Source organism: Acomys minous, assembly GCF_964271855.1.
Source record: "Acomys minous genome assembly, chromosome: 5".
In the NCBI taxonomy this organism is placed as follows: Eukaryota; Metazoa; Chordata; class Mammalia; order Rodentia; family Muridae; genus Acomys; species Acomys minous.
Window position 1 is genome coordinate 101,558,528 of NC_140494.1, and position 17,728 is coordinate 101,576,255.

The 17,728-nt window shown below is 44.3% G+C and overlaps 1 long non-coding RNA gene across 1 annotated transcript in view; it reads right to left on the reverse strand.

Annotated features, from left to right (window-relative positions):
• The window catches only part of LOC311598599, a 29,966-nt gene extending 19,428 nt beyond the window's left edge, over window positions 1-10,538 (reverse strand). The window contains exons 1-3 of the long non-coding RNA XR_014779597.1: window positions 10,451-10,538; window positions 9,690-9,829; window positions 9,170-9,307 (exon numbers count right to left, since the gene is read on the reverse strand). This is a non-coding gene — a long non-coding RNA (uncharacterized lncRNA). The remainder of the gene's footprint in view (window positions 1-9,169; window positions 9,308-9,689; window positions 9,830-10,450) is intronic.
• Between the last annotated feature and the right edge of the window lie 7,190 nt (window positions 10,539-17,728).

Consider the following 17,728-nt stretch of genomic DNA (forward strand, 5'->3'; position numbering starts at 1 on the left):
GAGAAAAGGAAGGAAGAAGTAGAGGGAGGGAGGGAAGGAAGAAGGGAGGCAAAGAGGGGGAAGGGAAGGAATGGGACGGGAGGGGAGGAGAGGGGAGGGGAGGGGAAGGGAGGGGAGGGGAGGGGAGGGGAGGGGAGGGAAGGGGAGGGAAGGGGAGGGGAGGGGAGGGGAGGGGAGGGAAGGGGAGGGGAGGGGAGGGGAGGGGAGGGAAGGGGAGGGGAGGGGAGGGGAGGGGAGGGGAGGGGAGGGAAGGGGAGGGGAGGGGAGGGAAGGGGAGGGGAGGGGAGGGGAGCAGAAGGGAGGGAAGGGGAGGGAAGGGAAGAGGAAGGAAGAGAGCTGGATCCAAAATTGGCATATACCCTCTCAGTAGTAGTGTGACTCTTTTTTTAATATTAATTTGTTCATTTTACATCTCGATTGTTAGCCCTTCCCCTGTTTCCTCCCATTCTTCCCTCCCTCCCACTTCCACCCTTCTCCCCTCCCCTATGTCTGTGATTGAGGGAGACCTCCTCCCCCTTAAAATGCTCTAAGAATATCGAGTCTCTTCTTGGTAACTTGCTATCCTTCCACTGAGTGCCGCCAGGCCTCCTCATCCAGGGGACGTGGTCAGAAAAGGGGCACCAGAGTTCGTGTGAGAGTCAGATCTCACTCTCCACTCAACGGTGGAGAATATCATGTTCGTTGTGTCCCTCAGTAGAAGAATGGACTAAGAAACTGTGGTACATTTACACTATGGAGTACTACTCAGCTATTAAAAGTAGTGTGACTCTTGATATTTAACTTCATCCTTAGGTTCACTTTTGTCATTTTAATTTATATATATATATATATATATATATATATATATATATATATATATATGTATATATATATGTGTATATATATGTATATATGTATATATGTGTATATATATATATATATATATATATATATATATATATATATATATATATATATTCACTCAGGGTTCTCTAGAGGAATAGAACCCATGGGTTCTTTAATCACAACAGTTGCCTGAGAGGCTGAGAACCTTAGTCCTTGTTGCTCAGTGCATCAGCAGTCAGAGCAGTCCCACAGTGGCTGTCTTGCTGGAGAGGCCAATGGGTTGGTGGTTGCTTAGTCCACAAGACTAGATGCCTCACAACCCCTAATATAGTGCCTTGAACCCTCAGCATCCTCAGCAACAAGGTAAAAGAGGGAAGGCCAAGCAAGCAAGCAAGCAGCCAAGACTGTCCCTTGGATGGATTGCCCTAATTCAATTAAGGCAAATGGGACAGCTCTTCAGCTGATGCTTCCCACTCAGAAAATTTGAATTTGTGGCAAGCTGACACTAAAACCAACCATGATAGGCCTGGAGAGATGGCTCAGTTGTGGTATTCCCTTCCAGAGGACCTAAGCTCAATGCCCACTACTCACATAGCAGGTCAAAAATGTCATTAACACCCATCTCAGGGGATGACTAACTCTGGTCCCAGGAGATCTGATGTCCTCTTCTGGCCTTCACAGGCACCAGACAAACACATAGTGCATAGACACATGTGCAGACATAATATCTGTATACATAAATTAATTTTAACATCTCTCACACGGTGTTGGAGTTATAGAGCACAGTCAACAAGATGAGCCTTGGAAGTCTTTTGACCCTGGACTCATATGGTGCAGATACTCAGTAAATACTGTGTGGCTATATCTGTGGCTGACTTATGTTGTAGCCTGGCTAATAGTCATATAACTGCTGAATGCATCCTGGATTAATCCATTATGGCTACTAGAGAGGACTCCACCCACCCCCTGACCTTGCTGCTTCTAGGGAAAGCAGCTCATTTGTTCCAAAGTCCATAGGTAATGACTGAAGCTAAGAATAAACAGAATATATGGGTAACCATTGCTACTTTAATAAAACTCCTACTGAGGCAGTGCTTACATGCACACACAGACTCCAAACTCAAAAGTTCAGGAGAGAAAACTCTTCAGACTCTCCAAAACCTTCTGGAAATGAGTCAGCCTAGTGAGTTTGCTTTCTGAGATATAATGTCTATCTCTTCCCATGAGAACTTTATTTTCCTAAGCATGCTGATGAAAGACAAGAGGATGAGGTTGGTAGGGAGTCTATAAAGTGGACAGTTCATTTTCTAAGGCGGCCATTGCAGAGTGTCACAAGTTAGGCAACTTCAAGTAGGAGAGGCCTCTTACCTGGATTTCTGTGGCAGCTGAGATCTGAAATCAAGATGTCAGTAGAACCACATCTGCAGCTTAGGGGTGACCTTGCCTAGAAGCTTAGGAGTGATCTTGCCTAGCAGCTCAGAGATGACCTTACCTAGAGTCTTGAAAGCACACATTGCTTTCTTTTCAAAACAGTGAAGTTCCCAGAGGGACAGGTCACCTTCTGTGGTTGGCTGGCACCTTTGCCTTTCCTTGCTTGACAGGTACTTCATTCCAACTTCTATCTGGGTTATCAAATGAGTCTTTTGCCTGGACATCTCTATCCCTTATCTCTTTCTGAAGGACACTGACCATTCGTGGATATTATTTCCATCCTTTTCCAGTATGTCTTTATATTAAGCAATGTATTTATAATCACTTTATTGCTAAATAAAGTGATATATATATACATATATATATACATACACACACACACATATATGATATATCTAGGGCTAGGCACTCCATGTGTCCTCTCTCTCTCTCTCTCTCTCTCTCTCTCTCTCTCTCTCTCTCTCTCTCTCTCTCACTCTCTCTCATGGTGTGTGTGTGTGTGTGTGTGTGTGTGTGTGTGTGTGTGTGTGTGTGTGCAAAACTCAATCCATAACAATAGGTAACAGGCCTTCTTGAGCCAGGCAGAGTTTTTAGTTGGAGAAGCCTGTATCTCACGTCCTAGTGCCAGTGGGACTACAAGAGGTCTAGAGACACCTCCTTCTCCCCTAGAGAGAAGTGTTCCCAGAGCTCGAGGGCGCAGCATGCCTACCTAGTATGCACGAAGCTGCGGATTCAATCTCCAGTACCACGTAAAACAAACGTTGCTTGGGGCTACCAATCCAGTTATCTCAGAACTGCAGAGTGTGTAGCTTTTGGAGCCAAGGGAAATGGCCTCTCTCTGGTTTTATATTAATCACCAGATCTTGATTCCAATCCTTATATTGAGTGCACCTCAGGATTGATTATATAACTTCCATTAGGTTAAGTCATTTGAATTCTCATTTTTATAACTAGAAATTGGTCAAATGATGGCAATTTCACCCGATTTGATCCGTACATTTCATAAGGTCACCCCAAGATCACTCCAATGACTCTTACTTGGCTTTAAGTTTTCAAAGTGGGCCCAGGATTTCAAAGTTTCCACTTCCCAGTTCCTGTCCGTAGACCCTATTGCGATGCTCTGGGGACTGGATACACCCTACCGTATGCAACGAACACCTCGTGTTTGTGGACTCAGAAAAGAAGACTGTTGGATTCAAATTATTTAATGTATTAGTTAGTAGGGGTTTGAGTAATTATCTCTTTTTTTAATCAAAGCACTCATTTGTTAAATGGTAACAAATCACAAGATTATTATAAGGACTAAAGTATGTGCTATAGCCATTTATAAATGTACACACACACACACACACACACACACACAGAGTATGCTACCAGCACAGTAGATGTTCACTGAAATGGATTTCCCTTCAGCACCTCTATTATCTCCCCTAATGATTCCAGCAACTGCTGAAGGAAGAATTCAAGTGACGAGACAACCTGTGGGCTTCATGAAAGTAAGCAGAACCAAGCAGTAGTGGAACCAAAAAGAAAAAAAAAGAAAAGAAAAGGAGAGACAGTTTTGTGCATAGTTTATTCTTTATATTTAACAGCAAAACCCATCTCAAGGAATACAATTCTTAAGCTCAGTTACTAGAGAGCTATCTTATTATGTTGTCTTTTTTCATCTTAAGATAACTAAACTCCATTTGAATTCTACACATGATATGGCCGTGTTTACATCAAATGTCATTTTCCAACATAGCAGTTCTTTTTCATTGGGAACATACATGACATTAACATAAATTATCATATTTGATACTCTCTAAGGGGGCTATTGTGAGATCCCCTAGTTCCCCATGGGTCCTCCTTTCTCTCCCACTCTAGAAAGCCTCGAGGAAATGGGATGGTAACAAGCCAATGAGCCACTGTCATGTCTGCACCGTACCTGAAATGTGTGTGTGGTACAACACCCACATTGAGACTCACTCTTCTAAGGCATGTAATACCATGATCGTTTGAAATGACTAGAAACCACGAGGCCATTAGGACATTTATACTAGGACATCTCTAGTCTCCATCGTCTTAGTCACAAGCTTATAGGTGCTAAAACCCACAATGAAGTCTGAATCTTTTTTTTTCCTGTACACTAATGCTGAACAAATAGATCCATTTCAGCCACAATGTTTGGCCCAATGGCATTCCTGCCTCTGTGTCACAGTGGCAAAGGAATGAAATTTGGATAAAACCACTCCAGGCTTCCTGTCTTTTAACATCTTCTGTAGGCAAAATACTGCTCTCAATATAATCAAGTCTGCCTAAACACCAGAAGCATTCTCCCACACCTTTAGACATGTGAGCATGCTAGTCAGTTCCTCTCCTCTTCTCTGTGGTCAAAGCTATTTCCTGTCCATTGTAAGTAGTGTGGTTATGGAGATGTCATCAAGGCTATCAGAACTTGCCACAGTGCACAGCTCTGGGAAAGATATCCATGTTATAAGTGAAAACTCTTCAAGCCAAACCAGCATTGTGAGCCTTCCCAGAATGGGATTCAGGACAGGTTTCCTTTCTCCTAGACAAAGACTTCCTAATAAGAGAGCCAGATCAGGATCAAGGAATACAAGATTTGGTTCATTGCTAAGACATAGAAACTTAGAATGCAGGTGAGACAGAACCAAATAATAAGGAACAAGGAAATGTGATTCTCTTCAGGTGTAAAGACTAACATTTGCCTCTCAGTTCGAAATGAAAGCTCACACACTCAAGCATGCTGTATAGCATCTCCAGGGTCTGGCCATACTTGTGTGCCCTCAAGAACAGCATTCTCTTCTCTTCAATGGAATGATGTGTGTGCCTTCCTGATGAAGGCTTAGCAAACATCAGGAATCCAGAAGGTGAACACCCCAGAGTGTGTTGGATCTTCTGAGTAGAGATTGAGTTACAGATGGTTGTGAGCTGTCTGTGGGAATTGAACCCAGGTCCTTTGGAAGAGCAACCAATTCTTTTATCTATAGAATCAACCAAGTCCACTGAATTATGAAAAATGAACAAACTGACTCTACACTAAAGCTGCACACAAGCCACGAGGGCAAAGCCAAGAGGGCAAAGCCAGAGGGCAAAGCCAAGAGCAGCAAACTTGAGGTTGGGTTAAATTCAAGAACTCTTTGTTCTGGTTGGCTTTCATTGCTAGCTCGATAAGACTTGGAATCACCTAGGAAAGGGAACCTCAGCTGAAGAACTGCCTCACAGTTTGGCAGGTGGTGATGACTGTGATAGATCGTTTTGATTGATGGTTGATCCAGGAGAGCTAGCCTAGTGTGGGTGGCATCATCCTCTGGTTTGGGGGGTGGTGGCGGATTGAGTCTATGCTACATAAAAAAGTTAGCTGATCAGGAAACAGTGGACAAGGCAGTAAGCAGTGTTCCTCTGTGAGTTCTGCTTTGGTTCCTACTTGACTTTCCTCCATTATGGACCATTACCTGAAAGTATAAGCTAGAATTAACCCTTTCCTTTCCTAAGTTGCCCTTGGTCATGGTGTTTAACACAGTAACAGAAAGCAAACTGGAACACTGTGGAACATGTCTTTTTCTTCTCCCATGGGCTTCTAAGCTCCTGGAAGTCTGTTTATAAGCTGTGATCATGAACATGACCTTCAGTTTCCCCCTACAGATATACCAGGAACAATGGTTCTTTCTGCGTGCCCTCTTTTTAGGAGATCATGGGCATATTCTAAAGTGGATATATTTACTCAATAAGCCTTTCTTGGAACTGAGGTCAGATTCCGTTTACAAAAAGCAAATCTAATTTGTATATAGGCACACTTATTTCTGAAAAGCGTTCTTCCAATCTGATTGCCCACCAGGTTCACGGGACATAGCTTCTGGGCAGCCTTTAGTAGCTCCCACTGACAAATCCATCCTCCAACAATGAAGATGTGACAATATCAAAACTGTTTAAGACACGATACCAAGAATACTGGTGTGTGTGTGTGTGTGTGTGTGTGTGTGTGTGTGTGTATACCTCAAGTGTCATTTCACTTTCCTTGGTTTTTCAGACAGGGTCTCTTACTGGCCTGAGGCTCCCTTATTAGGTGAGACTGGCTAACAAACCCCAGGGATCTCTGCCTCCTCAGCATGGGAATTACAGTTGTGTGCCACCATACTTGCCTTTTTTTATATGGGTTTTATACACCGAACTCATGAGTCCATGCTTATAAGGCAAGCATTTTCCCTCCCCTGTCTGCCCAGCTCTCCATTCATCACTCTAAGGAATGGTTCCAAAAATGCTTTGAGTAATTTTTCAGAATCTTGAGGGGAAAAAAAAAGCATAAATCTATTAAGAAGATAGCAGTGAAAACAATCGCGCCCTTCAGAGCGCTTCATCCTCACAGGCTACTTAACAGTAACGAGCAGTTCCGATGAACACTGAGGAGTCTGTTAGACAATGTTCACCTGTGTGTGTCCTTATTGAATGCTCCTGGGAGCTGCCTGCAAATAGCACGAGCAGTCACAGTTGACCCTGACTGCTTGCCTCTGTCAGTCAGGGAGTCTGCTATGGGTCATTTCATTGAAATCTGCATTTTACAAACAAAAACAAGCCTTTAAAAAAAAAAGAAATCTAAGGATCTCGTTAAGGCCACAAAGATGCTGAGAGAAGTAAGATTCATGAGCAAATGTATCTGATTTGTTCTTAATTACTTGGATTTATGTGCTGTGGTGTAAGCTACAGGCTTATGGCCTCCTGCTTTGTTTGAAAAAGTTTATCATTTTTAATTATGTGTAGGGATGTGTGTGTGTGTGTGTGTGTTTTGTGTGTGTGTGTGTTGTGTGTGTGTGTGTGTGTGTGTCTACATGTGGGTGTGTGCACATGAGTGCAGGTGTCCTGAGGACAGAGGGTACTGGATCCTCTGGGCAGAGCTCAAGGTAGAGGGTTGTGAGCTGTTTGTGGGAATTGAACCCAGGTCCCCTGGAAGAGCCGGCAATTCATGTATCCACTGAATCATCTCTCCAGTCCCAAACTTACTGATTTACACATACACATATACAGGCATGTATATATGTATATGATAGATATATATATATATATATATATATATATATACACATGTTTTATGTATACATATGCACGTATACATATATGTACATACAATATAGATCCCAACTCACGTTTCCTTTCAGTAAGAACATTGTCTGTTCCATGCTCAATAAGGCAACTTGTAAACTATATTGGTGATAGTGGCCCAACAAGGACAAAGGATGTTGTAAGTAGAAAGAAAAGGACAAACTTATTCAAGGTAGTTCAGTTCTTCTATCCTCCTGGACCCCAAAAGCCAGGTTCATAGGTGTGAGCACAGGTGTCAGAGGAGGAATTTTGTAGTGTGCCCCAGGCCAGGTGCAGCATGGGGCTTTGTAACTTCCTTGCTGGGTCTTTCATCCCAGGTAAGCCCCTGCAGCCTGACAAGCCTCAGTGGCTGACATCCTGAATGGGCACATCCATCTCTGTTCATCTCTCCCCTTCAGACTCCCCCCATGCATATTTATAAAGACCTCAAGAATCCTAGGATCCCATAAAAATGCAAAGTACAATTATTATTAATGATGATACAGTTAGCAAGGACGACATTTGTTATTTCTACTCAATTGCTTTCCCCGGGAGCAAAACCTTTTTTTTTTTTAAGGAGGTGTTAAAGCACAGTCCTGGCTACTTTGATCCTTGGCCATTCTCCTGGAGAAAGTTGGGCCGCAGACTAGGGCGGTGCCCTTCCCCTCCCTCTGCAGTACAGTACTGCACTGGCTGAGCCCTATTTTGCCTGGTGTAAATGAAACTGTGGGTCTTTATTTGATTTCTGGTCTCAGGAAACACTGTTAGGATCAAGGCAGGCGGCTAGACTAGGAGACTTCCTTTCTCGCCGCCGAGGTAGTCACTAGTCTGTTCAGGCAGCCCGGGCTCATGCGTCTAGTTTTATTTCCCCACTTAGTCACCTGGAACTAAGTGATTTTTTTTTTCAAGGCGAAGGGCGAACACATTTCCTTATGTAAGCAGTCTTCCTCCTGTTCCTAATCACCATTGTCTCTCAAACAAGCGGCTGGCTGAGGCTGGGAGGAGCCATTTCCATCCTCCGTCCCCAGCCTTCCATTGTACTTTCGGAGGAGTTTACAGAGAAATACTGAACCGGTTTGGGATTTCCCCGTAATGACCCGCTTCCTCTAACACACACCAGAAACGATTCAAATGTGAATTTCCACGAGGAGAGGGCTCCCCGAAAATCTCCATTATCCTATGCCCTTCAGAAAGTACCTTGCCTTTCTTTGGGCTCCCATCCCCCGCTCCCACCCTCCCTCCAGCCCCGCACCCCGCCTTTCCCTCCTTCTTAAGAAGACTTTCCCAGGTCCCTCTTGGCTGTGGTTGAACGACGTTGGCTGCAGTCCATGCCGTAACAAAGGCCTGGCATTCCAGCTGTCTGCGTCTAATCTCCAGTGTCAGCTCTCGTTAATGTGTGAGCGTGAAATCAGAGGGGGCAGAGCTGCACGGAATATTAAAACCATGATCAGAATTCCACTGAGATGCTGAGAGGCTGCGAGCACCATTAGAGGAGGCTGTCAAATCACGGCTTCGCATTAAATAAAAGATTTCTATCGGAGCAAAGTACAATCAGTGAATCGCTGAGCTAAATTAGCATTTTTTCAATTGGAGATCGAAGGTGATTTATTGTTCTACACGACATTAATGTAACTATGTGCTTGACCCGCTAAGGCAGCTAATTTTTCATTTAAATGGTTTCTTTCCTTCCCGGTGCAAAGGCTGCAATCATATTTCAACTTTGCCGAGTGATCAGAAAAGTCCTGGAATGCTGCAGAAACGCCGTCCCCTCCCCTCCTTCCTTCCCCTTTTCCAGCTCCAGAGCCTTCCTCCTCCCCTCCCCTTCCCTACTAACCTCATGGCTGGTGGTCAAGGTCACAGAGGAAGAGTAATCTCAAAGCCACCGACTTCAAAGCCTCCATCAAAGAAGCCCCCACGTAGCCATTGAATTAAAAGGGAGTGGGGGAGGGTGGGGTCCAGGCACTGGCCGTTCCTATCAACAAGAAAAGACCCTTTAACTGCCCTGCTGGTAGGGCCCAATCCGGGGCATCCTGGGTCCAGTCTCTCTTGCAGCCTGCTCACTGTGCCTCCCTCTCACATCCTCCCCAGCCCCCTCCCCTGCACACACATCGCCTCAAGATAATATACATTTCCAATTAGCAGCGCACATTCTAGCCATGTTCTCTTTGACTGCCCTAACTATCTTCCTTTTTTTTGCTAAAAAGCAAAGCTGTCATTAATGCAATCCTGCAGCTCCATTAATCCGAGGTACAATGCAGCTTTTCTCTCTCAGGCTCCCCTGAACATAAAAACTACAGTTACTCAAGCACCCCTCTTCTATTAAGATTCCTTGTCAATTGTCTTTCATTACATACCTGATGTAACACAGTAGCCATCGAAGCTCTTGAACACAGAACAGAAGCATGCAATTCCATTCATTTGCCAATGCCCTTGCTTTCAAAAGGCAGCTGGTATTTTTGTTGTGGTTGGTTTTTAAGCACATTGATTTTAATCTCTGAAAAATGAATGAATATATTTTAGGGGACACTGGGGCCCCTCACATGTGGCCAACTTGTTAGATTTAGAACAAGATGGGCATCCTGGCTGAACCCTGGTAAATTACATTTTCTCGTTTCTCCGAATCGCTTCTTATGGAATTAGTTCATTGTGCTCCACACTGAGAAGGAGGGGAGGAGCTGGCACGGGGTGGTGGGCAGTGGAGCTGACATCTGCCATGCCTTACCAATGTAACTGCGATTTCTAAAACCAAACACACATTGCACCAGTAGCTGGTATGCATATTTCACTTGTTTTCTTCCCATCCCAACATCTATTTAGTGAAATTACAGATTGAGATATGCAGAGGAGGCATTAAATTACTACTTATCCTTAGGATCTGAGGCCAAGGACAGAGAGTCTCTGTACCAGGCCTGACTGTGGACAGATAAAAAGAGAGTGTACCGTTTCACCCCCACAGCATCAAAACAAAAGTGATGAAGTTCCTTCAAGGGTCAATGAATTGGGGGGTGGGGGGGGGGAAGGACTTCCCTCCCAACGTCATCACAATGGGACCTAATTGGCAGCCCCTGGTCAGTGAAAAGGCCATGGAGTGACAGGGTCAGGGTACTCTACTGACCTCTGTTCCGATTCAGGGAAAGAGCTTCTCATGAAGCCAAAGGCGAGGCTTGGGTGGATGGGTAGGTGGATGCTACAGTTGCTCATTGTGTCATCATTTTCTAAAGTCAGGAAGCAATTCCGTCTCTCTCCATGGTGATCATCACTGAACTTCAGTGACTCTAAACGAGAGATGCGGATTTCATTACTCAAAACCAGGGAGAGTTTGGTCGCCAAATATACAAAATACATCCTGGTCCTGAACACTGTTCATCCATTTCCTGTCAGTTGCTTTCCATGGGACTTATGTACCAACAGGCCTAATGTATCCAGATCAGTGTTCCTTCTATCCCTTGTTACTCATCCATGAGGCAAAAGCTGTCCCAGCATTCTGCCATCCCCCTACTTCCCACTTACCAGGCAATCCCACTCCACACCAAATCAAAGGACCCAGAGTCAAGGTTTCGTTCCTTCGCGCCCCCTCTAAGCATGAGTTGCCCTCTATGGCGATGCCTTTTGGAATATAATTCTATTCTTTGAACTCATCACCTTAAGGAGATCTGGGTCACTCTTGGTGCACAGGATAGAACGTGGAGGGACAAGGCAGATAGTCAATCAACCCACAAGGCCTGCCATGCACTGAGACTTCAGCAAGCAACATGAACCCAAAAGATTGGCAAAGGCTAGACTTAGGCCTGGGAGTCAGGCTTTGGAGCTAGGAAACACAAGAAGAGGAAACAATCTGGTAGCAAAGCAGACTCTACAGTAGGTAGAGTCTATAGTGGGTAACCTGACTGTAGGCCACCAGGGCTGAGAGTTATGGCTCAAAAAATGTTTAGCATCCAAAAGCATGGACCAGTGGGCTCTTGGGAAGAGGGTAGAGCAAACGATGGAGGCCTGAGACCACTCCATCCTGCACAAAAGCTCAACTCACTGTGTGCTCTCCAGAAAAAAAGAATGCTGCAACGAGCAGGCGTGCCTGAGTCTTGTACCAGGTGGGCCCTGAGGACAGACTCCATCCTCAGACACAACAAGGACACTACCCGCATAGAAGGCTCAAGAAACAAACTCAAAAGAGCACACTGGCCTCAGAAGCAGTTATCAGGGCCCTCACCTTAGAAAAGATCACATGTATGATGGCATAGAACAACTGTAAGGATTGTATCTAAATTTAGATGTGTATGTGTGTGTGTTGTATGTGTGTGTGCCTGCATGTGTGATCATGTATATGTCATAAATTACACTTTGTGCTCATTACACTGTAAAGATGCTATATAAGTCCCTCTTGTAGGCATTGCGCAGAGGCTCAGGGCTGATTCAGCTCTATCAGATTTCAGGCTTAATGACCTTGAAGGCGTTGTTGTTGTTGTTGTTGTTGTTGTTATAGTATTTTAATGAAAGGGAGCAAACATTTGCTAAGACTGATACGTCTGATGCTAGAGACTCCATAAATGATTCACTTAAGTCCACCCCACCAAACTCTGTAGACCACTTCAGCAAGAATGTGAGCGAGGGATCCGTGATTTTGCTCCCCCTTAAATTATGAAGACTGGTGGTGGTCCCAAGTTCTAACTCCAAATGACACACTCTCGTAAAATGAGGTTTAAAACATTCAAATTATAAAGCTGATTGGCTGCAAGCATAGAGTGCACAAGATCATGGGAGATAAGCACAATTTTATTTGGAGAATATTAGCTAATAACTAAACTCTCTTTAGTATGTATCAAGTACCTTACAGTATTCCAAACAAACATACATGTATCAATATAATCTGATCTTCACACTGACCCAGTAAAATATATTGTATCATCAAAGATGGAGAAGCAGGGCAAAGGTGTTAACTTCCTCCCAGGAAGTAGATCTTAACATTTAAGATCTACTGGTAGAGCCAGGATTTGAACCCAAGCAAATCCTAACTCCATATTCCACACTCTGGTACATGATGTGCTGTCAGAGAAGAACGCTGCGTGATTCCAAGTCACTATCAGAATGCCTTATAGATGTTTCAGAAAAGCAGATTGGAGTCCTATAGCTATGCTGAAGCCAAAAAGCTCTGAATGCAAGAAGCTACAAGCTTAATCACAAGGCCAGCTTTTATAAGGTTTGCCCATCCTTGTACTTCCTCCCCAGGACAAGCTCTGTCAAGGTGAGAACAGTGAAAGTAGAAGAAATAATCTGGCTACCACCACTTCCAACATCCACTAACTGTGTCACTTCTGAGTAGAAGCAGCCTATTGGCTCACTGGACAAAGAATAAGTCTTGCAATAGGAAGATAGCATGAAAATAAAAAAAGAAAAACTCCTGGCCCTTAAGTTGAAAGGAAGTTTTTCATGGAAATAAAATAGGGGAGAGCACCCTAGAAATGAGGGACAGGCATGGGTGGAAGCAGAGAAGCCATAGCTCCTTGTGTGTTCTCACTGAATCCTTTGTGCGCTGCCTTCTAAACATCCCTGCCTCTTCCTGCAGCACGTCAGGAACCCAACACATATTGAACAAGGTGAATGGATGATGTTCTCCTAAGTGCACACCTGAATGAAGTTGAAATGTGTACATTGCGGAATAATAGCAGGGACCTCTGCACGCCAACTGCATTCCAGTGACCTAGAAAAGCGCTGAAGAATTGCTTGGACCATGAGCAAATCTGGTTCCTTGTGGCCTTTGTCTTCAGTCTCTCGCCATGCCATGGCATTGTCACGATGTGTGAGAGATTTGTTTGGAGTGGGGGAAGCATATTTTTGTTTGCATTTGCTTAGCACACTGCTGTCGCACATTTTGCTCTGAGATGTAAAGTCATCTGCACGTACCGGTTGTGCAGTTAGAACGAAGTCAAAACAAGCGTCAGGCGGGTTGTCAGCCACATGGCCTAGGCAGACTGTCATACTCCTTCGCCCATGACTGGTGCTGTCTCTTGCACTCCTCCCTCACTCCCCTCCTTGTCTCTGAAACACCACGCCTACATTTATACCTTGACATCCCCAGGGTCTAATTTCTAATTGGCTCATTTCCCTCTGTATCAGAGCTGTCTCCACCAGTGACACAAGTTCAAGTCAATGGCCTAATGTTTGACAATGCACCTGTGAATCATCAATGGGATTACAGTAAAAACCAGCGTTCTTCACTATTCAATAGATCTCTAGGTAGTGCCCACCTTGTACCAGAAGCTACCCCGGGCTTTAAGTTGCAGCACACTACAAAGCAAGCTTGGTGCCCGTCCTCACAGAGCTTAAAAGTCTACAGGAAGAACAGATAGATGTCATGAGTAGTAACTGCTGTGGAAGATAACTGTGGACGACTGGGAGAGAGCAGTGGGTTAGAGGGCGGAACCCGCCATGGCTCTGTGGCCCATCAACAACACGAGCGGTCTGGGGAGTGAAAGAGAAGTCAAGGATGGCTTGGGGAACACCGAGGATGCAAACCAGGAACTTGGCAACCAGAAAAAGACTGTGAAAAAATGTGAAAGCACAAATTTTAGTGGAAATTATGCCTGTTAAGGAAGAGCACGTCTGACCAATGCTCTTGGATGGTTGCCAAAGAAGGTAGCTAGCCAAAGATGAACAAGTTCCGTTTCTTGTGACATCTCATGTGATAAGCCATGAAAGCCAAATCCCATAGGCGTGGTGAGCCTGTTCAGATTCTCCATGCCTTCTGGGTTCTCCTCTGCAATACTAAGCTCAACCATATGCAAGTTCATAGGTTGAAAGCTACACTTCCATATCAAATTGTACCCCTGCCATCTCAAGATCATGCTTCTAGGTGATTATGCCTGTCCACTTATTTTACTTTTGTTTTGGAAGACTGGACCTGATGATCATGAATTTGTTCACAGATTATATATAAAGATGTATCAAAAGCCATGCACCAGACCAGGGCTGTAGCTCAGTAGTAGGTCATTTGGCTGGCATGGGCAGCATCATACACACAGCAATCACACCAAAAGAGCCATGTGTCATTAAAAACCTTCAGGTATACATCCTACTTCCAGATCATTGGAGGACTACAGAATACCTTCCAGCTCTCCCAGGGCTACTCTGCCCAGTTCAGGAATCCAATCAGCATAGTCCTTACAAATAGCCCATGATTCCATAGGATGGATCAGAAACATCGTCCAAAGCCCATGTGTTTCAAGCTTGGTCTCCAAGGTGGTCCTGTTCAGTAGAGGACCTTCAGGTCACAGGTGGCATGTCCTCAAAAGGGATATTTGGACCACAGCCTCTTTTCCTTCCTCTCTTTTTACTTTCTGATCATGGGGTGAACAACCTCTGAGGTTCAGCTGTCATGATGCCCTGAACCATCACAGGCCCCAAATCACTGCATCCCACTGGCCATGGGCTGAAACTTCCCAAACTGTGAGTTAAAGAGAATCTCATGATTTCAAGCAGAGTGTTCAGGGAATGGTGTTTTGAAAGAAGGTAATTGTCTTTCACACGATAGCTAACAGGAGGAGCTGCAGTGAGCATGCCTACGCCTGGCATCCCAGTCTCAGCCAATCCTTCATGCTCTTTTGCTGGGACCCAAGACAGAGAACACTCACAGGGTGAGATAGATGAAAGCTTTTATCTTCACAGCCTCTTGCTGACCTCACCTTCCTTCTTTCTTCTTCTACTTTCCATATCTAGCTATGAGTTTTCCCTCAGAACTCCTCTGACCACCTTTCCATTCAATGCTATATTCTCCATGCCTAGATAAGTCCACAGATCATTCCCACCATTAAAACCCCATCTACTCCAATGTCAGGGGATTCCTACTGTTGCAAGCTGTCTGTCTGATCCCATTGTGAACACTGAGATTGTGAACACACACACACACACACACACACACACAGAGAGAGAGAGAGAGAGAGAGAGAGAGAGAGAGAGAGAGAGAGAGAGAGAGAGATTTGGTTCCCAGCATCTACCAACTGCCAACAGCTCCTCAGTAATGGATGCAATCTGGAGAGAACATCTCTCATCCATGTTTGGTTTTTTGCTGGAAAGATCCTGTGCAAGTGACTACAGCTGCTGAGAGTTCATGAGTACATAGCCAAACCAAGTCCAGAAGGTCGGATTTCACAGCACTCCTCCCCCCCTCAAGTTCTTACATTCTTTCTGCCTCTTCATCTACATTGTTGGTGGGAGATGAGATTTCTTACTCCCAGTCCTAACTTTGAGAGTTATACATCTGTCCACTGAGAGTTGCCCAGTGCAGGAAGAAGCTCCTCTGACCAAGACTGGGAGTAGCCTGGGTCTATAGGTATAAACATAAATATCTAGAATGTAATTTAACAACATAACCATTAGCACATCATCATGTGAGTGTTGGGCATCAAATCCAGGTCCCCTGGAAGACCAGCCTCTGAGCCATCTCTCCAATTCCTCAATTTCAAGTGTTAAAAAAAAAAAAAAAGACTTATAGCCGTAAAACAAAACCTCAATTCCTTATAGATATAGACTTCGTGTAAATTAAACAGAAACAAAACTCAATACTATTACTATTAGAGTCACCACTATGAATTTAACATGACATGACATATGACTTGATGTTTGAAAAACACTGGATCTTGGCCAGTACAGCAGCTGGACTATCTAAAGTTAATCAAAAGGTAAGCGCAGGTTGCTGTATCAGTATACAATTGCTTCCGTGCTTGCTCTGTTTCTGCCATCCTATGCTCTGGAGTTATTCTGTCCCCTGTGTTCTTTTTCATCCAACTCCTGAGAAATCACCATTTTTGTCAGCACACTGATATTCTTCTGTACTCGCTGCAGTGCAAATGAATTATGCTTCCACCCTTTCCTCGTTTGGGAAGCGACATGGTGCCCACTGGCTCTAAAGCAGGTGAGACTGGGGCACTGATGTTAGTTACACTGTAATGCTAGCAGAAGTTCATACACATGCTTAGAAGAAACCAGAGAGTAAAAAACAAAACAAAACAAAACAAAAAACAACAACAACAAAAAAAAAAAAACCATAATCTTGGGACGTTTTCATTAAGGAATGGACTTCCCAAGAATATTTTTCAAACTCAACCCCACCTATCAAGGGTCTGCATGTTCCTGTCTGTCCTCTTCTGCTCTGACATGATCCTAGCTACAACATAGAGTGATGTGGATCAGGTCGCATGCCACAGTTCAGGTATGATCAACAAATGCTAGTACTAGAGTCTTATAGGTGATGAAGAGAGAGATAGCCACTGAGACCGGAACAGCATTTAGAATCTTCCAGGTGGAAATTAGACAATTACAAACATAGTTCATTTGGAAGAGTATGCATTTGACACAAATGGCAAGTGCAAGATAATTATGATCAAACCTTGTGAAGGCTGCTTTTATAGATGTTATAAACACACACACACACACACTCACACACACTCACACACACACACACACGTTAGCAAGAGAGCAGGACGATATATGGGCCTATTTCATCTGCAATTTTAGCGGTTATTATAAATGATGAATATAATCCAACTGGAAGCACTTTTTTATTGTTCTCCCAATGTGGCATGGTTGATCCTAAAATGGAAGAGCCTCCTTAGATGTACCAGGACCTGGAACAAAGTTAGAGAGCTGGACCTTGACCCCAAGCTCTTAAGGAGAATATTGCTCATTACTCCACTGAGAACAGAGACAATTCTACAGTGAGATCATCTGGCACTAAACCAGGCATGTAGATGACTCTTAAGATCAAAGGAACCTACCCTAAAATTCAAGTTCCACTGGAGCAGCTGAGGTGCCTGGCTGGCATGCTAAACTATGCACTAAAGACCTACCTTGCGTAGGCTACAGAAGGAGTGCAGAAGCCCAGCTGATGATGTCCATGAAAAAGAAGCAAGAAGGCAATGCTGTCACTACATTGAAGTCATAAGATAGAGCCAGACACAAGTGATTCTCCTAAAAAGATGTTTGAATTCATACAAAATTCCTGAAAGCTAGCAAAGCAAGTGCTGTGTAACCCACCTATCTATCAGATTAGGTATCATCTAGTTAGGGGATCGGAAGTAAGATTCTCTCCAATAGAATGAGGTCTCTAGGAAGCTCCATTAATGGTCTTGCATCTCAGGGATGCACTGAGCCACCCTTGACCGAGGTTAAGACTGTTGCCCTTTAGGAATCTGTACTCAAAATGAAGCTTACTTCTGGCATTACCTGATTGAGACAAGAAGGCCTCTCCTAGTATCTTCTGCCCATCCTAAGGTGTGATCTGGGTACTGTGGACTCATCAGCCACCCAGGTACCATGGCATTGCCTTCAGCTGTTGTACACTGCAGGCAAGCTGGCAGATCCACCAATCCATCCTCCACAGGAATGGGCAGCTGAGAGGGTT